The following is a 23,575-nucleotide window of genomic DNA, read 5'->3' on the forward strand; positions in this document are numbered from 1 at the left end:
GCATGATCATTGTATTTTCCTCTTCCTGAATCCTCCCTTGCTTTGCTGGCCTCCTTTATCCTGCATCTGGCTGTTTTATCCTTGGAAAGAGCAGAATTGGAAGTTCACATTTTGCTCTGAAGGAAGGGCAGAACTCAACATTTTGTGAAAAATTCAGAAAATGAAGCAGAAAATTTTTGCCCATCCTCTGCTCTTAACTTGATGCTCACCTGCTAACCCTACCCTGCAGGCACTTATGTTTAAACCAGTTGGTACCTCACAATCCACTCGGCATATTTTTGAGAGGTTTGAGCTTATTCCATTCTCCTCCCATTAGGAAATGGTTCTGAACAAGCAAGGAGAGGAACCACAGGAATCTCAGACTTTAACCCTTACTTCTTGTGAGCATATACTTACAAAAGATTGAAGTCAGATTAATTTTTACGGAAACCTTGTGAAAATACATGCAGATTTCCAGTATGACAAGGAAAAATATAAATGCTACTTTCTCAGTTCTTTGATCCCTTCTTTATGCTGCTCTCACAGCTTTTTTTTTTTTTTTAATCCTTTGACATTCGTTCATACCTACATAATCTATCTATAGCTGGTATTCAGCTGTATTGCATAAGCCTACAATATTGCCTCTCCTTGTTTCAAAAAGAATTCTGTACTACTGCCTCAGGCAATCTCTCTAAACTTCCCTTTCACATCACAGTGCCTGAGAAAGCATTTTTCTCTCCTTTTCCCAACAACTTCTCAGCTGTACCCTTGACATATTTTAATCAGGGTTTCTCTCTGACCAAAGGACAGAAACCTCTCTCTTCCAATTAGTTAATGGTTTCCTCCTTTCTGCTGCTGCTGTTGTTGTTTCCATCTCACTCCCTGTCCTCCTTGACCTCACAGCAGCTGGAACTCTGAAATTAGATGAGACAAGTTCATACAACTCTCTCAGCTGCACAGAGGCTGCTGGAGTTGTTTCATTATTTGTGTCTAAAAATGTCACCAAATTATTTTTTTTTATACAAATTGAAGCAATTGCAGGTGTATATTGGTGGACATGACTATTTCAAATGAATGTAGGAAAAAAGCAGAAGTTGGAGGCAGGTGAACCTTCTATTGTAGTACACATATAAGACATATAAGCTTTCCCAAAGATTATATTCAAAGCACTTCTCATCCAACACTGCCCTAGACACAGCCTTACAAAAGGAGAACTACTAATGATAATATATTCCACTGATAAGGAATGGTTTATTATTTAAAATGCTGTACTGGTATTATGACTGGTAAAGAACTAATCTTTCAGTTTGAAGTATGCTGTATTTGTACTGCAAGGCTCATGGTAATATTAAAATCAAAGTATAAGGGAAAAGGATCTTACATAGACAGATAAACCTCTATTTTTCTAATTCCTGCCTCTTGTGAAGCAACATTAACTCAAGTTGACTCAAGTATGCTCTCTAATTCTCAGTGCTTATATTTTACAAAATGTTTAATGAGATATGGGCCTTATTAGCAAGTACTCACAAAGGGCCCTTTTCTGCAGGTCATTTGCCACTTTTGAAAAAGTGAAGGCCATGCAAAGAAAACATCACCTGAAATCTACAGCTAGCAAGAGAAACAGAAAAGAAAGCCGTTGGTTGAAAATGCAACTGAATGTGGTGGAACAAATTAATTTCTGTTCAGCCAGAACCTGGAACTACATAGAGTGGGTATGGCAGTGTCTATGCCACACACCACAGATTTGCAGAATGCTTTGGGTTGCTAAATGCTTAAAGAGCATTTAGTTCCGAATGGGACACCTTCCATTCCACCTTCCTCTGAACAACCTTCCAGATCAGGTTGTTCAGAGCCCCATCAAACCTGGCCCTGAACACTTCCAAGGATGGGACATCCACAACTTCTCTGGGCAATTTGTTCCAGGGCCTCGCCACCCTCATGTGCACATTAATCATTGATCTATTAATTTGAAAAAGAAAAATCAAGCCAGCAGAGGAAGAGGTAGCTATCATCTCTATTATTGCATCTATTTTTTTAATACAAGATGGAAAGAGGGAACCTGTTGCTATTCTTTATAGAGGAAATATGATGGTGTGCTAAAGCTTCTGTTGCTTTTCCTAAGGAGCAGTGCCATTTAAGTTTTACACTTCTAGTAACAGTTCCTTTTTCACCTTGATGCCTCTCTGCTGCTAAAGTAGGGCAGGATCGAAGAGAGATGTTTGTTAAACAACTTCCCTAACACCCTCATACTCAGTTTCAGTTCCTCTGACTGTGACATTTCAGTTTCATTTATACAAAGGGTCAAATACAGGCTGCCTGAGCTCTTTCTAAACACTCAGGAAACATCCCACCATCCACACCTCCTCTTTTTTCCCTTACATTTTGCCAAACAATGAGGAACCCGCACCTTAAATTGGGCAACTGAGCTCTGAAGGGTGCATATGGTTGAATACAGGAAAAGTAGTCAGATGTTTCAATTCAAAGAGCCTAACTGGTAGGCTAATTAACCTTTCTGAATCCTAATGAATAATTAGAGACTTTATTTCTATGATGTCAGTACTTTCATTATTACAGTAATGTAAAAGAATTTCCATTATTTTACCAATGCAACAAGATGCTCTGTGAATGTTAAGGATTTCATCAGTAAAGCAGCCGCAACAGATACATGTTACTGTGCAAGAAGGTGTATTTCAAAGCTGTTGAGTTACAGTGAAAGTTAAGAAGAAAAAACCCCAGAAAACCCAAACCAGACAAATGGAAAAAAAAACAACCCAAGTAATAATAGAAGAAGCTGCCATAGAGCATAGAATTCCTGATAGCTAATCTGCCCTTCAAGAAACAGCAACTGAGCTGGAAAAAATGGAGAAAACAGAAGGATTCTGTCCCATTGTAAGTTCTGTCACTCTCCCATGAAAGACATGAAAGATACTTATCGAAAAGGTAAAATTCCAGAAGTTTGTTTCAGTGTAAGCAAAGAGGTACAGAATTGATCCTGCTAATTGGTTTAATCATCCATTGCAATGAAGCTAGGAGAAATCTATCCACTCTGTGGGCTGCAGGACCAAACCATTAGTGTCAGGTCAAGGCTACCATGCATATCAAATGTTACTTGATAGAGTCCATAAACATCAATGTTATTTCATCACAAAAATGAATAATTGAATACATAAAGAGACCTCAACCAAGATTCAACTTCATGAAAAATAACTGCAAGGACATAACTTTGAGAGTATGTGTAGACAAACCACCCTTCCTCAGAAGTATCTATGTTTAGTAAATATAACATCATTTGGATTTATATTGCTCTCCTGAGGTACATGATTATGGCTGCAACAGAAAATCAGTATTCCATTCATTACAAATGTATTGCTGCTTGTTTAGGACCCTCCCTCCACTGCCACCTTACTGGTAATACGATGTATTTCACAGCATTTTGCTGAGTTCAGTGCATTTCAATACTTCCTTTAAGTGTTTTGCACTTTCTTTTCAATTCTCTCTTTGCAGTGCATCAAACTTTGTTTATTGTATTTCAAATACTGGGGCAGATAAATAGTGTCTTCCAAGATATACTTTCAATAGAGGATTGAAAGTGCCTGCTTGAAATTCCCTTTGAATAAATTGTTCTTTATAAAAAAAAAAGCTTTTTGGCAAGCCATTAATTATCACACAATTATTTGTGCCAGACAGTCATAAGAAGAGGATGTAGCACACACATTTTGTGATTAAATTGCAAAAAAGATACTGACCACCTTTCCCGGGGAAGAATTTGTGGCATAATCCTAAATAAATAACCTACAAGTCCTATAAAAAGGATTCTAGGCACATTTTCCTGGACATATACCCTACTGTAAGTTTGGCTGTTTCCTTTAAACAAAGAACCTCTACCCTTAGAGGCAGGATAAGTCATGTTTTTAACAGCTTGTACCTGTTTGAATGACCAATTCCCAGGAGAAATTGTGTGGAATCTACTGCTCCATTTGGATCCTTACAAATCTATGGGATCTGATGAGATTCATCCAAGAATCCTCAAAGAGCTGGCTAAGTAAAATCTCTGTTGATGATTTTAGAGTGGTCTTGAAAAACCAGAGGTCCCAGCTGACTGGAAGCTGATGAAGATTGTCCTGGTTTTCAAAAAGGGGGACTTTGGAAACTACAGGCTGTCAGTCTCACCCCAGTGCCTGGTAAAGTTATGGAGGAGATTATTCTGAGAGGTTTGAAAAACACCTGAAAGACAACACAGCCACTGGTCACAGCCAGCAGAGCTTCATGAGGGGAAAGTCCTGCTTATCAAACCTAGTTTCCTTTTGTGGCAAGGTAACACCCCCAGCTGATCAAGGGAAGACAGTTGATGTGATCTGTCTGGATTTCAGTAAAGATTTGATTCAGCCTCTCCCAGGATCCTTCTGGATAAAATGTCCATCCCACAGCTGGATGAACACCACATGGGATGGGTGAGTGACTGGCTCACAGGTCAGGCACAAAGGGTTACAGTGACTGAGGGCACACCAGACTGGTGACCTGTCACTAGTGTGGTTCCACAGGGCTCCATCCTCAGCCCTGTGCTCTTCAACATCTTCATAAACAATCTCTGCAGTTAAATCCTAAAAATATTAAGAGAGCTGTTGAAACTCTTGTCCAGAAGCCTCTTCAAGATGCTGTTCAATAGGTCATCTTCACTTCAATATTTGACAATTAAAATTCTGTCTGATTCATACACTTGAGGAATAAAACATCAGGAACTGGGCTTTGAACTTCTCTTATTCATACAGGACTCAATTAGGGATAAATAATGTTGAGTTTCTCCTACACAAGGGACATCAAAAACTCACCACAGATACTAATTTTTGCTTTTCACCCTGACTGTGTTTTTTTGCTGTACTTGGTTTGACTGAGATGGAGATAACTTTCTTCGGAGCAACCTGTATGTGGTGCTATGTTTTGGATTTGTGATGAAAGCAGTGTTGATAACACATCAGTATTTGGAATATTGCTGGGCAGTGCTTCCACAGAGTCAAGCCTTTCCTTTTTTGGATTTGTTTTCCCTGCAGGAAAAAAAATGGATAAGAAGAAGAGTGAGGGGGACACAGCTGGGACAGCTGACCCAAATTGGCTGAAGGGAGATTCTATGAACCAAAATATTATGGGATATAGAAAGAAAGGGCTGGGTGGTTTAAGGGGGTGGAGAGAGAGCAGGGAGAGTGAGCTTTCAAGGTGGCTGGTGCTCAAAGATTTTTGGGCATCACTTTGCTGGCAGCAGGCAGCTCATGGCTACTTTTCCTCAGCTTTGGTTTGTTTGTTTCCCCTGCCTCTCTCCCTCACCTATCTAACTGTCTCCATGTTGACACATGAGCTTTCTCATCACATGAAGAGGGAGTGAACAGCAGTGTGGCTGCTCAGTGGCCGGCTGGGATCAGCCCACCTTCAAAGTTATTCCATGTGTTTTGTCTTTTCCTGTCCTTTCTTGCCAACAACCTGTTTCCCAGTCTTGATCAAGGTCCTCGCTGAGGGACAGAACTGAAGGACACCATATGGAGAGCAATTCCCTCCTCTCTTAAGCTGTCTCATACTACACAGTCCAAATAAGTGAAATGTGCTACACAGAACACCGAGCTTCTAATGAAGCTGAACATTTTGCAGCTGGCAGTTTATGATGTAAACTGATCCTAGCGTCACCTTTTTAGTAAGGAGTTTTAAAACCAAGAGAATTGTTTCCGTGAGAAAGGCTGCCACACACTGCTCAATTCACACAATTAATTCCTCTTACATAAACTGATATTTTTAGTGCAGAAACCCATACCTGAATCCTTCTTCCAGTGTCTATCTGTTACACAATCCGAACAGTAATTGTACTGTAACTTTAATCTAGTTAATTTGGATATTTGAAACAACCCAATCATGGAAGGACAGATTTAACCTTTTGTATTAACTCACCTGGAACCTCATAGGAGGTGCTCAGCCTGGTAAACATGTATCTGTGCTCAGCATAGCCAGACAAACTCACCAAAAAGTGGCTGGGTTAAGGGAAATTTCACTTTTGAAATCTCAGTACAGCCATGACCTTTTTAGATGAGATGACTCTGTATATATGGACTTTCATAATATGAAATTATACAATTTATTCTACATGTTTGCTCTGTTTGCAAGAATATTTTTTTTTCCAGATCAAAAGCCAAGAGAGACTATTTGCCTTATTCACTTGCCTGTGAAGTTTCATTAAATTCCTGGAGGAATTATTAAGATATTTGGAGAAAGAATAGGATCATTGAAAATATTTCAGGAAAGACAGGTCTGTAACCACTTATTGGCACAACATGTTCTAAAAGGTCATTGATTATTACCAACCATGTCTATTAAAATCCAATTTTATGTGACATTTTAAGAAGTGCATTGGGCAATAAATTGTTGGATTGAAAGTGTTTTTCCAAATAAGAGAAGGTAGCCACAAGGGTAGATATACATTGCAGACCAGTAATATTGCAATGAACCAAAGTACACTATCAATCTCCTGAATTAAAGCTCCTGAATTAAAGCAGGGAGGCTGATCTATTTTATTTGCTGAAATAGAGAGAATTGTCACAGAAAAACTCCAGTGTGGCTTGATAACTATTACCATGACCAATGCTGAAGGACAAGGCAGTTCTTGAGATGCCCATGACAAAGTTGATATTTAACTTATTTCAGATGGGCCTGAAAAAAAAAGAAGGCTGAAGTTTCTCAGGATTTTTCCCCCACCACCCATCCTGGAACAGAGTCTCAAGTCTGGTGCTGCTGGCAACCTGCTGCTCACACATATTAGAATAGGGAGTTTTACAGGAATGCATTACTCAAACAGTCCTCCTGCAATTTTAAGCATACCTCTCTGGTATGCTTTTGCTTTCCTTCAGCTACACAACAGAAATAATATGGACTCAGAGAATTTTTTTATTTACAAATCTGCTGATTTTCAGGAGCAACAAAGCTCATGAAACCAGGTGTTGTATGATGTTGAACTCTCCAATGTGTAAAAACTACATCTGAATTCTGGGAAAAGTCTTCCTGTGAGTGGGGCACTGGTAACTTTCTCCCTCATGGGTTCTCTGGTACCTAGTAAGGACTGAATCCACCCCACAGCCTTTCTTTCCCTCAGGGGGAGTTAATAGTATCTGTTCTCAGCACCTGCTGTCAGAAAATGCAAAATCTACTAAGACCACAGTATCTGCATTAACAGAAGACTTAGATTTTTCAAAAGAATGGCTGGATGGAAAAGCAGCCTGATATCACAACCTATATCCTAGGAAACCCAAGTTTCCTACTACCTGCAGGAAAGAAACATTTTTGTTACATTATTGTTTAAACCTGATTTGGGCAAGTTTCATCTCTTTGCAATTTAACTGTTAGAATGCTACTAAGATTAAATAATAGCTATTCCACATTTGACTACTATAGCAACTGTAGGAATGAGAGAGTGAAAAAGCAAACAATTCCAGCAAATCACATCCCACTAATGGCAACATAAATCTGCAGCTACCCAGTGGACCTCAATGAATCTACTTTACATTTATGCTGCTGTAGCCAATCATGAAATTCATCCCAGTGATTTATTCCATAGACAGGAGAGATCTAGGTTGGACTCAGTTCTACACTTAGCAAATGTTCCTCAGTTGAAAAAATCCTGGTAATTAGTGATAGAACTCATGTTAAAGGAGTGTTTCCAGAGAAAAAAAACTTTTAAATGTGTCAGGGATGGAGATACTACAAAAGGCCAGATATATGCATCCACCTGTGATTTAAAGCGTACATGTTTCAGGTATGAAATAGTTCTTAGGAGTCACATTTAGGGAATAGATCGGTAGAGGTGATTGTTCCTCACATTTTAACAAAGGCTTCAACATTGTGTTGCAGTTTTCCTGTGTCTGCAATCAATTTCATACACCAAAACAAAAGTTATACCTAAGAAACAGAGTTGAAGAAGGAAATAGAATAAATCCAAACCAAAAATCTGCTGGTCACCTTACTTTCTGATCTGGAGCTGCAAACAGTAGCTTAAAAAAACTTAAAACAGTTTTATCTTAATTACACAGGTATTAGGGGCATAAAGAAGGTGTAGCCAGACTCTTCTCAGGAATATCCAGTGACACAAGAAGTAGCAATAAGCAGCACGAATTGCAATAAAAAATATTCCAGTCAAACATAAAGGGACTGCTCCTAACTATGAATGTTTAAGATTCCTATTAACTTGTTGCAAATAACTCACCTACTCTTGACATAAAGCAGTCTTTTAACTTCAACAGAAGACCTTAAATTTTTCTGTACCTCACAGTTCAACAGCCTGGGGGTTGTTTGGGGATCAAGATCATCTACAGTGAATCCTCCACTTCTTCCCGAAGAAATGTCTTTTAATTTATTGAATGTGGTTTATTATCTGAAAAAGAATATCTGAATTAATAGGAATTTTGGACATTGTCTTCTCTCACAAAAATTGAAAGGAATTTCCTGCCTCTTCCAAAACTGGTCTGACCTGACACTTATTTTAAAATAACAATAATAATAATAATAATAATAATAATAAGTATTTCCACTGATTTCAATCATAGCCTTTGAGAAGGATACCATGTCAGAAACCATAAAAGAACTAAAAAAAAAATCAGGACAAGGTAAATTAGATGTTTTCCCCCTCAACTGACTACACTCTACCCTTTTCAGTAGTTGCACAATAGATGCCCTGTAACAAAGTTCAGAAGGAATTCACGTACCCATCTGGATAAAATATAAAATTCATTAACACCTTATATTATAGATGAAAATTGCAAATTTAAAACCTTTCTTCTTGTGACAAACTGAAGTCTTTTTTTTGTCAGCAGTGTGAATTGATGTTTCCCATCTTTTACTTGAAGTGTTTGGTGGGAAAGGTACAATTTGCACTTCAAAGACTCACTCCAGATTAGTCCTGTGCTTTGCAGCTGCAGGAAAGTCTTGCAATTGTATCATTAGAGTCAAGACATTCCCATATATTTAAGGTAACAGGCTTATATTTATTTAATTCCATAGGAAGCGTTAGACTGCATATTGTTCTGAGAAGCATTTCTACGTATTTGGATCTCTGGTCTATTTATTTAATCATATAAATGATATGCTGGGTCCCCATTGCAGTACAAAGCCTTGTGTGTGCATGAAACAATTTACCAAATAAGCCTAAAACAAGAGGCAAAATTCAAGCCAGCTCCATGGCCCAAAGCAATCCTCTCAAAACTATTCCTTCTGCCTTAGGCCATTATTTGATTGTACAATTAGCTTTTTAATCCATGTGGTCCCAGACTGAACCCTGACGACTTTACTCATTAACTATCCCTGATGGGGAATGTCCATCACAAAGATTTTGTGTGAGAGGTCACCAGGGCACCCATCATATCCTTCAAGCACCAGAAAATATTCCTGCTAGACATGTTTAGAGAATCGGCTCTGTAATAGCATGGAGGCTCTGAAATGTTTGTTCTTCCAATTTGTATCCCTCATGAAGAATATTTCTTCACTAAAAGATTTGGGAAATGTAAGTTCCATAAAGTGCTATTCCAGCAGGTAGCTGACATGGCCCTACTCTGGGTGCTGTATCTCCCCAGAGCCAGCAGCCAGATGATCCACACCCTATGGCATTCTGCTCCTGGCAGCAGAGCCCCAGTGCTTCATGGCAGGACACACACTGTCCCTACCAGCTGTGGGCACATGGAGCTGCCCATCTCCTATTTACTGCTGCCTCCTCCTACATGGGAATATATCAAAAACCATAGAACTCAAGACACTGATGCCTAAGAATGGGGCTGAATAGATCCTCTGGAAATTATCAAACCCTTGGGGGTACTATTTGCACTGAGTCTGTGACATTACAGTTCATGGGAACTGTATCAAATCCAGTGGCAAAAACTGTGCCAGACACGCTGGGGGCAGTGGCCATGGTGCCTCCCCAATCAGCCACCTCCTCAGCAAGGTCCAAGAGGCCAGGAGAGGTGTCAGGGGAGGTGGCTGGGTTCAGGGAAGGTGACTGAGGCCAGGGGAGATGACTGGGGCCAGGAGAGGTGGCTGGGGTCAGCCACAGTCCAGCCATTCCCAGGCACTGCCCCAGGAAGAGCCATCCTGGATGGCCAGCAGACGTGTAGGGTTTTATTAGGCTTTTAAAGCTTTCATTCTGTGCTGTCCATGACAGCCTAACACCATCACCCTCCCCAAAACAGCAGTCAGGTCACAGAGACAGGGATGAACTGCAAAGCTCTTCCAGCAGCTCAGCAGGGCTGGTTGGAGTCCAGCCACTCCTCCAGGGTGGAATGGCCACAGCTTGATCTTCCCATTACCAGTGCTGATTAACTTCCTCCTTGTGAAAACTGCAGCTACACCAGCAGCCCACAGAACTAGCTCCAAGCTACTATCCTGATTAGTTCCTCAGTACAATGTAAAATGAAGTTAAATCCACACTCTAGTGATGGTCAGGAGTTCTCAAGGTTAAGTTTGTTTCAAGCAATTCATCTGTGTAAACAGTGTGTCCATTCACAATAAAAGGCTGATCACAAAAACAGAGGAATCTTGTAAGGTAAAGGTCTTAATTTACCATCAACTCTAGCACAGCTCAGTCTAACCTGGAAATACAGAACTTGCAGTAATAATAATAATAATAACAATAATAACAATAAAAAGCAAAAAACTTACCTGTCAAAAATCTCTAGTACTAAAACACTGTCAGCTAAAACTGATAGTTAAACTAAAAGAAATGCTATGGAAAATTCCTCAATAGCAAAAAAAGCTTTATTTCACAAGGCATTCCATCCTCTATACTTTTGCATTGCTACATAGCAAGTTCTTCACAAGCCTTAGTGTACTTATAACGTTTCTAGCAGGTAGAGGAATACAATTATTTTTCATTTTACAGATGGAGAGCTGAGACAGGGACATAATTTTTTGGCTGACAAAGGGTGGACAAGGAAGGAACAGATTCTATACAGATTCCTTCTGCAGGATTTGCCAGAGAACTGTTCTGGGGAGCAGCCAGAAGAAATGGCTAAAAACTCTTAGTTACTTACAGTTTCTTTGGCCAAACTGTCCTAAGACATCAATGAAAAGTTGGCTCCAGCACTAGGGAGAATCAGAATATGTCCACTGCTGCTTTTTTTCTAGACTTTCTTAAATGGCTTGAATTCTTTCATTCTTCCAGGCACATACTACTTCACTCCAGAGGGAGTGAGAATTTTTTTGTCTACAGAAGAAAATAATACAAAAAAAGATTACATAAACAAAGTATTGCTGACTTTTCCACTGCCTTTTCCTGCAGCACTTTCTATGGAAGTGTGTTCTCCACTGACTTATACAGTCACATTTATAGTATCTGCATAGATAATATTTCTCCTACTCGCCCAAATTCTAAACTCTTCTTTGGTCCTTCTGTATTCTGTCATCCAGTCTCCTTGTCTGTAGATTAAAATATTTTATTTCTCAGAAGTCTTTCTATCCACTAGATAAAGGAAAAATGTATCTATTTAATGAATTTACCACATTACTGCTGATAGGAACTTACTTAGTTAAGCTGTTCATGTTCATGAAACAGCATTGCTTATGAATCTTTGATACAAGTGAATGCAATCATTGCTGCACTGATAAATTTAGCACTTCAACTTAAAAAAACCCTGATTATAATGATCGGTGTCTTGGAGTTTGTTTTATAATTTCTGATCCTTTTGTTTTAACACTATGTATGGCTCTAACAAGATAAAATGAATGCCCACTTTAAATAGAAAACCATATTTTCTTCTTTCTCCTCTTTCAGAAACTAAAACTCCTCCAAATGGATGACAGATAATTGAATAATGAAAATTATTTTTAACTGAAAAACCCAAACCCTCCTGCAGAGCCATTCAATCTGGGAAGTCTGAGAGATAAGAGGAGCAGTTATGCAGCATTCAGATAAGGTCCTTCCCAGTGCTTTGCAATCAGACAAAATTCCTACTTGTTTTAATAGAAGTTTGAAGGAGACTAAAATACTTTGATATTGAAAGCTTTTATGTATGAAAAGCAGGGACATGAGAATGGAGGGTATTTATTTAACAAGAAAAGAACCTCATCAGGAACCCAACTGGAATGGATAAAAATTTAGGGACAAGTAGATATACTGTGACCTCTGTGAACTGTAATGGTCTGAGTTGGGAAAATGTCATGACACCATAACTTACATAGATTACTTTAATAGACAACCCAACTGGTCACTGATACCTGCACAATGAGCAACACTGAACAGAAAAATTCCAATCTCATATCTGAATGATGATATTTCCTGATATATATTGTGACAGTTTATCTGCTAAAAAAAAGTGTTTATAGTAAACAAATATTTATCTACTTATATTGGCTTCAATAAGAACTGCTATAGATCTGGGTTTTTTAAATTGGAATTTTCTTATGGTAATTTTTTAAATTTGATCCATAAAATACTAAAATGTCTTAGTAGACTGAAAAAAAAATCATATTTTGTTTCCCCTCTGGGTTTATGTTCTTTTTATGTTCCTTTCCTATCATTACATGACATCTGAGCAGCAATAACTCCTACTGACATGTCATAATAATTGAAATGTTCTGTTAGTCATGCTCTCTTTCCAAAAGCAATACAAACAGTTGAATATTATCTTCAGATCTGAAGACAATAAGATTTATTATAATATAAGGAAAATATGCCTCCAATGTCTGCTGTAATGAAAACACTGCCACTGGCACACACTCAGCTCCTATGTATTGATTCACCAAAGTCCTGCTATTTGCCATCTTGATTTCAAAGAAAACCTAAAATGAAGACTAAAGGAGTGGTTTAAAACATGTTTCTTTCTTGCAGTAAAAGCAGACTATTCTCATATTCACTTTTTTTTTTACATTTTCCCTGAGTTATCTCATACAATTGGCTGGAAGTCAGTGCAGTGAGACGTATTTCTGTAACTTGCTGGGTTACACATGTTAGAGAGGTGTCTTTTAGCTTATTTTACCGCACAGGTTTTTCCATTGTTGAGTTCACCCTTTTGACAGTGTGCTGGCAGGAATTAGGAAGCAATAGATCACGAGGGTAGAGAGAAAATAAAAAAAAAAAAATTAAAAAAAAAAAAAAAAAAAAAAAAAAAAAAAAAAAAAAAAAAAAAAAAAAAAAAAAAGTGGAGAAGAGGTGTTTCAGAGCAGCTTCTCAATTCAAGACAAGCAGCCAGACTAGAAAGCTTAAATGCTGAAGAGACTGATGTGCAGAAAGCCTGACTGAACAGGTGAGATGGAAAACTGCTCCAACCACAGCAAGGATTTCTCAAATCTCAGAAGATTTGCAGATCATTCAGCAGCTGTAGTAGACTCAGAACTAGCTGGTTTTGGGGAAAATAACCAGAGCTACAGCAGCCAGGGACTCCATTGAGCTAGATTGACTGTGTATGAGAGGATTCTACAAACTGTATCTGGGAATTTGGCTCTGAAAAAACTCTTTCCTGCTTTTGTTGCTATTATTTTCAAGCTTGTCTGCTCCCTGGTTCAAACCATAGTTTGAGCATCGCTTAGACAGGAGTTTCAGCTTCTTTCATTTTTGATTACTCAAAAAAATTAGGTGAGACAAGATCCAAATTAAGCAGATTGATGCAGGCTCAAGACCATTTCTTGAGGAAAAAAAAAAAATGTAACCCTACATGCTTCTGAATAAGCACACATCCATAAATCTTCAAAACACTCAGGATGGAATACTTCACAATGGAAGCATACAAAGTAGGTAATTACTGACTGGCTTGCTCACTCTTAATGCCATTCTGCAATTTTTATTTCACTTTGCCAAAAATGCCTGGCAGGAGAATATGGAATAAGAATGAGAAAGAAAACAAAGTGCCACCCTCAACAAGTTAGTAAGACATTAAGGGTAGTTTTAATGATCTTTTCTGGAATGACTGCAGTGTCAAAGCATACTGAAAGAAATTTTTGAAGAGCTGTGGAATAGGCACATAATAGACTCTCAAATCCCTAAATTTTGGAGCATGCAAGCATATAATTAGGAGAGTGCTACATAATAAACACCAAGTAGGCCAGAATAATCGTAAGGGAAATAAAAAAATGAATGCTAAAGCGGGGAACCAAAAGCTATCTGCAAACTGAAAAAGACCATGAGTTGACAACAGTCTGTGTATGACTGCATACCTGAAAATATATTTATTACCAAACTGGGCAGAGAGTGGGAAAGGATGTCATAAAAACAACATCCTTGTTACAAACTTCTCCAACTGGGATGAAACTAGTGTATAGGCACTACGTGATAAAGTGTTTCACAAAAGACACTAAAAAGTAAAAATAAAATAAAGTAATAATAGCAAAAAGAAAATAGAGAAGGATCACTTATAATCTATTGTTTAAAATAAGAAGTTTAGGCCTGCTCACAGCCAAGACTGAACCTAAATACTTTAACATCAACCTGATGCAATAACAAGAAAAGGTTTATTTTGCCTATTGAGATTCACTGAGTCTTCTTACTGTGACTCACCTGACCATCGGCATCCATACTATGGACAGCACCAGCCTGCATCAATAATAGTTACAACACCCTTTCTCTAACCAGTATCAATCCACCTGCTTCACATTCCTCTCCACTAACATTTTAAGTTCTTAATTACTCTGCCTAAAACAACTACAACTATAGAAGTGTCTCATTTTCCCAAAGATGGAGTGGTCTCATTCCCTTTGCCTGGTAAATAAAAGTCTCATTCTCACAAGGACTTAAAACTACCTTCACAAGGAATTTACTACATCAGTAGTAAAAATCACATCAGTTGGGATCTGTCCTGTAGAAGTACCCAGGCAGCTGTATTTAGTGCTGCACTTGTCATAGGAAACAAAACTTTAACCATGTGAGTGTTTAAAGCTTTAAACATGTGAGTTTACATGCTGGCTGTTCACAGGGAAATAGAAATCCTTCTATTCCATCCAGCATCACTGTTGCAACCTGATATCCAGCCTCTGGGTGCCAGTGAGTGCAGGGCACCAATGAAATGGCAAATTCCTCTCTCCACAAAGTGATGGCATCAGGATGGGAGAAAACAGGGTAAAAGAGAAGGACAAGATGCAAAGGCTATAGTTTAATTAGGCTACAGCTTTATTAAATCTGGGATCATTTCTCAGCAGTAAATTGTTCCACCAACCCATTTGGGAGGATGCTCATCAGCCTGCTGACGTGGTGGCAATCTTTCAGTCCCTCCTTGGCTAAAAATCAAAGGAGAGCTGATCACTGTTATTTGTTACCCTGTGAACTCACAGAAAATAGGTATTTTAATACCTTTCATCTTCTTCCTGACAGCCTATTCCCCACCTGGCTTATCAGATAACAAGACCTTGTGGTTTTTCTTCTACGTGGATACAGTTGGGGTAAAATCAGAGCAGAAAAAAACCCAAAGAGCAGAAACTTGAAGCAGCCCAGTCTCCTAATAAGAGAAAATAATTTTTTCCCCCTTGTTCAGTGTCAATCTGCTGCAGAGTGCAGAAATTCTCAGTATGAATTTTCAAACACAAAAACAGCAAGGTGGGTGCTGGTAACTTTTGCCATGTCTCAGGTGAAAGGATAAGAGGAAACTGCCTCAGGTTGCACCAGGGGAGATTAGATACATTTAAAAAAAAAAAAAAAACCCAAAAAAACCCCAAAAAAAAGTATGACTGAAAGAATGGTTTAGCATTGGAATAATTACCCAGGAAGATGGTGGAATCACTGTCTCTGGAAGTGTTCAAGAGGCATCTGGATGTGACACTTGCAGATACCATTTTGAGGTTTATTGTCGTGCTGGGTTGATGGTTGGACTAGATGGTATTGAAGGTCTCTGGATCCTCCTAAATATTTACCTGTGTATTGTTTAAATCTAGATGACAAATTAAATGTTAGAGTCCTGTATTTTTTACAGGATATGTTATTTCTATAAAATATGTTATTTCTATAAAATGAAAAGTCAGAACAAAAAATAAAACACTACAGTCAACAATATTGATCAGTATAAATTATGCCTGACTCATTTTGAATTACTTCTATAACCCAATATTCTCATCTTGCTAGTGGAAATAAATTAATTAGAACACAAGGAGCCATTGTACAAAGGTTAAAAACAGGCATGCATGCATTCATCTGCAGAAAATGAAAAAGTTTAGGTTAATTAAACGTCTGAAGAAAGGAGTCTTATTAATTAGCAAGTTCACAGCATTCTTCATAGCTGTATTTTAGAGATGCCAAACTGCAATATATTAACACTGTAGGCAGAATCTGCCTCTCCATCCTGAAAATCATTTCAAGCTTCTTTTATTCAATGCTGGATCTTTTTTCTAGTGATTTGTATGCCTGAAATCACTATCTCCTTCAAAGTCTTGCATGAGACTGAAACCAAGTGCAATGTTAATGTCCCTGTAAATAATGAGATAAAACTACTGCAAGAGCTCTAGTAATATTTATTTTTTAGAATAGATTGCATTTTCAAAGTTTCATTAACATTGTACCTCATTTCCCCTTTGTTGGCTTTATATTTGATGTTCATGTTATCACTTTTTTTTGGTGGGGGGTAGGTTGGGAGGGGGCTCATCCAAGCTCATTGCCCATCAGGAGGAATGTTTTCAGCATTCTGCTGAATGCTTCAAGACCTAACAAATGAAAAAGAAGTATAGTTAGTACCTTGCAACTTAACAAATGAGGACCAGAGAATGCATGGAGTGAGGAGCATTGGCACTAGCTATGAGCCTGCTTCAGTCCTTTAACTGCAACCTAAAAGACATTCAGGGACAGATATTTTAGTGCTTCATTTTTTACTCTTCTCAGCCTTTGTGCTTTGAAGAGTGTTAACAATGTTAACTGGGATTGTTTTTGTGCAATAGATGTTTCTATTTTTTAAACACCAAGGTTACTCTCTCACTGGGCATCACCTTTAGGAACCAAGCAGTAAAATAGGGCTTGTGGTCTTGTGAGGTTTTTTTGTTGGGAGGAAAAGTTGCTGCTGGAGGGAGGTGCAGGAATGGGTGAGTTGCCAGACTCACAGGCAGTTCCAGACACTTCTTGTTCTGTGCTTGAGTGGGCAGGGGAAGGAGGAGCTCACTGTTGAGCCAAGTTTGGGTGGCATGGCTCCCAGAAAAAAGTGTACCAGCGTGGAGAGATGCACTTTTTCAGCTGACAGACAGCTCAGGATCCAGCTCTGACTTTAAAACCCACTCATCTAAACTAGAATGAGCCCCATCTGGCTCAGCCTGGGATGGAACTATGTCTATCCACAAAGTCCTTCCAGTTTTTAGCAATTCAAAGTTCTTTTCCCAGGTAGAACTGCACCCAGAAATCTCCCCCTTTTTACCCTGGACAGGTTCCAGACTTTGTTTTTGTTGTCATTTTGACTGTCTCCTTCTGAAAGACTTCCTTGGTTTTCCTTTATTTTTCTCACTTTACACAGCTGATCAGGTTGACGATTTGTGTTATTTTTCAGCTCTGTTCTTTAGGACTTGTCACCCTTGTCCTTCTGGTAGTTATAATGTCCTTCCTCAAAGCTGCAAGCTTTCTAGCTATCCAAATAAAGATGACACACAGTTTAGCTGAAGCAATTGAAACACGAGGTCTTTGACATCAACCAGAGTACACTGAGGTGGATGGAGCAGTAATGACTTTTGCAGGAAAGGCAGATGGATTTACCTGGATATAAATCAGCATAAGCCCTACACTTGATAGAGCTAAACATTCACCATTATATATTACATTATATTTTTACTATATTTATTTTAAAAATGGTTCTAATTTAAGATTTTTTAAAGTAATCTTTCCACAATAAGGACACATGATTTCAAAGTGGATGATTTTGCTGACCAGAACCAACTTTCTCCTCTCTTTGTCCAGAAAGAAAGGATTAAAAAATAAGAAAGTAAAAAAATAAATAAATCCAGCTATTGACAATTAAAGGACGGTGTAAGAAGCCTAATGACAAGCCAGGAATAACTTCTATGAGGGGAGAAATTTTCATTGTGTTGCACTGGGGTTGTGTGACCAGGCATGACCTTGCAGGAAGCCCAGACTGGAGCAGGCTCCTGACAGGATCAGTGGTACTGTGAAGAGAGGAGTCCACGCTGGAGCAGGACCTGTGACCCTGTGGAGGACCCACTCTGGAGCTGTTTGTGAAGAACTGCAGCCTGTGGGAGAATTTCAGCTGGAGGAGTTGATGTAGGATTGATTGTCTCCCATGGGAGAGACCCCACGTGGGATCAGGGGAAGGGTGTGAGGAGTCCTCTCCCTGGAGAGGAGGGAGCAGCAGAGACAACCTGTGATGAGCTGACAGAGCCCCTGTTCTCCTTCCTCCTGTACCACTGCAGGGAAGGAGGTAGAGGATTCATGAGTGAACTTAAACCTGGGAAGAAAGCAGAGATGGGAGGAAGGATTTTAAGATTTTGTTCCCTCTCTGATTACCCTGCTCTGATTTAACTGGCAATAAATTCATCTCATTTCCCCAGAGCGAGTCTGTTTTACCTGTGACAGTAACTGCTGAATGATGCCTCCTTGATCCACAAGCCTTTTGCTGTATTTTCTCTCCTTGTGTCCAGCTGAGGAGGGCAGTGACCCAGCAGCTTTGGTGGGCACCTGCACCCAGCTGGGGTCAGCCCGCCACACATACACACACAGAGACAAGGATAAAAGGCTGTTGCCTCCAACCAGGCTCAGAAGGAAACATCAGAACTAACAGATAGAGTCACACTGCTCCTGGAACATGTCCAATTTATATGTGTCTCTTCAATAATGTGCACCTACCAGGAACCCATGTGTTTTGCTAGTCAAAACATTGGGAAATATCCAAAATTCAGCTATCTTGAAGTACAGGAATATGCTGTATGTTTGTTTCTTAACTGGAACAATGGCATAAAATGCATATTATACACAAACTAAATATTTTATGATGTTTTTAAGTACTAAAATAATCTTTGATGTCTGAGCAAAAAGCACTTTAGCACTTGAAACTGCAATTAGATAGGCTTCTATTAAAGTGCTTAACTTTTATCTTAACCAATCACTTAAATCACTGGAGTTTAACTTCTTTGTTGACTCAAGATCTAAAAACTTCATTAACTGAGGTTCAGCTCTCACTCAGCCAAGTGTCTGGACTCAGATTCTCAGAGTAGATATTTGGCCTGGCCTGGCCTTCCATTCAGAGTTCCTGCTCCATAGTCCAGCCCTGCCAGGAACCAATTTACTCACAAAGCGACACAGCCGCAAGATTACTCCTTCCACTCAGGAACAAGAAATTAAACAAACAAACAAAAACAACCAAAACCAACCAAAAAACCCCACAAAACCAAAACAAACAAAACCCCCCAGCCTTCCCAAAAAAAGCCAAAGCAAAACCAAAACAACAAAACCCGAAACAAAACCCAAAACACACTAAACCAAAAAACCAAGCAACAACAACAAAACTCCACCAAAAAAACCCAAACCCAAAACCAAACCAACCAACCAACCAACCAACCAGAAAATCCCCCAAAACCCCAAAGAACAACAAAAAACCCCAAAACCCTCCACAAAAAAAAAAAAAAAAAAAAAAAAAAAAAAAAAAAAAAAAAAGCCCCACCCCCGCAAAACCAAAAAACCCCAAATCTTTATAATCTCTTTATCAGTTCACAAATGATGTTCATTCAAATTCTGGCAGTTACTCCACTGCAGTGACAAATTCACTGGAATTGTTACAGACTAGTTGTAGCTGGAGCCTACTGACAGCAATGAGTTCTGTAGGAAACCAGTGCAGTCTGCCAATTGTTTATGACATAAATTTCATTATTTGAAACAGTCTTCATGAACTACGTATTGTATTTGAATAAATACTGAGACAGATTGATATGATTAAGAATACATTAATAAAGCATCATTCATTTAATTTTCTAGTTCTTTGTTCACTCTTAATCTAAAGATTGGCTTACTTCTCTGCAGTATTTAAGCAAGCATCTTTTGTCCTTAATACCCCAAGTATTCAAAGTTCATTTCTCTTTAACTAAAAATAAAACTAAAAAGAAGGATGATTTCATTTCCCTTTGTTGACTCATCTTACAATCATTTCTAACTCTATTGTCTGAACATAAGAAGAAAAGAGATATTTGTACAAAGCCAGGCCTATGTCCTTTGAAGATGGCACAAAAGAGAAACATTCTTCTTGTGATCAAGTTTCGTGCATGTTCCAGTTTCTTTAACAAGGTTAACCCCACAGTGGCATGCATAACTCTAGTGAAAGGAATAATTTCAGATGTTTTCTCTATGTTGTTTATAGTTGGTGGGAAAAGCCTGCCCTCTTCTGACAACTTTTCAATTTCTTTGAAAATCTTTGCACATTTTTCTAATCTCTATTTATGGTTTCTCCTTTGTTTCCCTGTACATTGTATCAGTAGGACCATGATTCCTACTACTTGTGTTTATATTCAGAATGATATAACAGAAATGAAAAGGCTAAATACACCATACAATTAATGTGTAAACTGCACATATTTGATTAATATGATAAAAATCACCCCCTCTTCATACTCAGTCAAGCAGAAAGCAAGTGGGCGTATTTTGAGCTGTGGTAGAAATTTTAACTGCCACACTCCCACTTTTTAAACAGGTGTCATCTTCCCATTTTTCAGACACACTCATTGTAAGGATCTTTTTATCCACAGCCCCTTGGCAGTATCTGCTTAAGCCTTTTAGTCTGAATCCTGACTTACCACATCAGACTCCCCATTGAAGACCTCTCTCAGAAATAGGCAGAGTGGGCTGCTTTCAAATGAAATGAAATAGAAAGTTGTTTTCCAGGAGCACACCTAATGCACTCTGACCAGTGTTGGGGAGTCAGCTCTCACATTCCTACAGTACAAAGAAAGATGCAAGGGCTGAGAATAAAATTGGATTTTGATGGCACAGTGCAGAGCCTCCTTGGCAGCTGCAGCAAATCCAGAGCTTTGTGGCACCAGCCATATAGGTGCTTCTTACCTTGAAAGAAAGGACAGACAGTTCACTTGAAGCTGACAACTGAACACAGAATTTTAACCATTCAGTATTAAAATTATATTAACAGCCCCTGTTAATATAAGGAGTATTAAGGTCTGTCACCCAGGAGTTCCCTTCCCACCAAGAATTCCAGTTTCTGGGCTATCCTGTGGTTTCTCTGTCCCAACAAGCTCATAAGAAACCCTGGAAATTTCAAAGTGGAAAAAGAAGTTGAGGTACCAGCTGAGTGCTGTCAGTGGCAGCTGTCAAATGCAGAAGGTGACTGCGGATTTACCCTATTTCAGTACCTGTTTAGGACCCCATGTCTGAATCCTTCCTTCCTGACTAATATCAGCTCTGCTGTATTGACCCACCAGTTTCCATCCAGACATTAATGCCTCATGTAATTATTAATTACCCTGAAATACTCCTTGAGAAGTAACCTATAACTCTATTTACAAAACTTGCATGAAAAGAGTAGATGTTTTTACAGTGCTTTCCTCTTCTTAAAAAGATACCAAACCTCCTTTCAGCATCTTCTTATTAAATTGCTTTCCACTTAGCTGCATATAAACCTAGCCCTTAATTCCACCATCATATATCTGCACTTCACCTTATACAAATAAGCAATTCCAATGCGTAATCAATCCTTATCTGAGGCAGAGAGCATAAACCACAGCCTTAACTCTATATAGCATCACTGAAATCAATGAAACCATCCCAAATTAAGCTAGCAAATGGTCTTGTCCTACATATCTTTGCTCTAGACCATTTCAGCCTATTGTGAACTAAGATGGTGATGCAGCAAACATCTCCTGTCTTTTACCCAGTCTTTCATCCAAGTAAGATCCTGCTTTCTCCAGTGACTCCTAACACTTAAAGAGTTTCTTGACACATCCTTCCTGTCATGCCATTCCAAAAGTATAGTTAAAAGAAAAGATTAATTTATCAGATACTAAACAGGTCCTATACACACACAGGAAAAACAAGTTTGTATAAGATTTTAAACCTTCCACTTAACAATTTAATCTCCCTGCGACTACAGACCAAATATAAATACTACATTAAATTTCCCAAGCTTGTTGCATCTGATGGAACCAACTTAGAGCTCATTACTGCAAGTACACACTGAGATCCCTTTGGCATCATTACAATACAGTGGTTAATTACAGAGCCTACATTTACTCGTGGGATATATCTTTCTTCCCATATACACAGGTTCTCCCTTACTGTTTAACAAACTAGATACAAGCACATAAAAAAAAAAAAAAAAAAAAAAAAAAAAAAAAAAAAAAAAAAAAAAAAAGGCAAATTTATCATCACAAATTGGTAAGTGTTTCCATTTTACAGGTGAGAAAATCAAAGCACAGTGGCATCACCAGGCAGCCCAACAGAGCTCATTGCCAAACACTAAACCAGGAGAAAACTAGAACATTTACGGCAGTCATATAAGGCAAACACTTTATTCCAAGCCAAACTGGTCTGAAATTACCTAATTCACCACTTGAGATTTTCTCAAAGGAAGTTGATTTGGTGTTTTCAGCTCTTTCTGAATTTCCCCAATGACACCTTTTTTGTATTAAAATGAAAAACATCAGTGGGTGTTTTGCACTCTGAACACAAATGCACAAATGAGTCCAGCCTCTCTTCAGGCTCTGATGCAGAAATTTGCTCCACTGAGCCACCACCACCCCACTTGCTTCAGAGCAGGGAACTCCCTGGAAGATTTTCATTTTCTGCCTGGCTGTGGCATCCTCTGCTGAGTCTGAGAGAGCTGACACAATTAGTACAAAGTAGCATGTGGCAGCCAGCCACAGAAAGCTCTGCATTTCTGAACAATTACAGCCCATTTTGTTGGTGCTGGGAGTCACAAATGCTCAGCCACTTGAGAACTGCAATTATATGCTGGAAATGCACTGCCTGGAACAGTCCCTCTTACGAAACAGAAATTACCAGCTAAAATTGGAAATTGGGAAAAGAAAGTTTCTTTGTCTCACGGTGTTTAATGGAACCTCCAGAGTTATCAACCCTGTTGCTTCTTTCCTTTTTACCGAAAGCTCATGAAAATCAAGGCAAAAAATCATTCTTCCTGGCCCATGTATTTTATAGGGATGTTTGTATTGTGTGAAAATATAATTCCTTTTATAAAATATTATCCTTCCCTTATCATAGCACTGAGCAACACTTTGTCATGTCTGTATGCCTTCCTTTGTCAGCAGGGAAAACAGAAAAAATTTAGGAAGGTATCTCAGTCTGATATATTTCTATGCCTGAATATCTACATCTCACACTGAAATATTTGAGTTCCAGACATTTGAAATCTAGCTCAGGTCTCTGTGCTTGTTTAAAGGGATATAAATAGCAGCTATTTGGAGGCAAGGTGAGGGAAGAAAGGAGACTCAGAGACCTGTTAAGATCAGACTAGGGTAGATGAGAGAAAGGCTGGAGAAAAACCTGCAGAATGAAATAAGGAGAGTAACAGCAGTTTCGAAAAAACAGAAGAGAAATTTTTAAAATCCACTCCTTCATACATAAGCATAGAAGCAGACAAAAATGTCTTCTCCTGTGTATCTCCTTATGACTCCCTGAAAAGAAAGGAACAAAGATTTACATAGTAAAATGCTAAAGCTT

This window comes from Zosterops lateralis (assembly GCF_965231275.1).
Source record: "Zosterops lateralis genome assembly, chromosome: 2".
NCBI lineage: Eukaryota > Metazoa > Chordata > Aves > Passeriformes > Zosteropidae > Zosterops > Zosterops lateralis.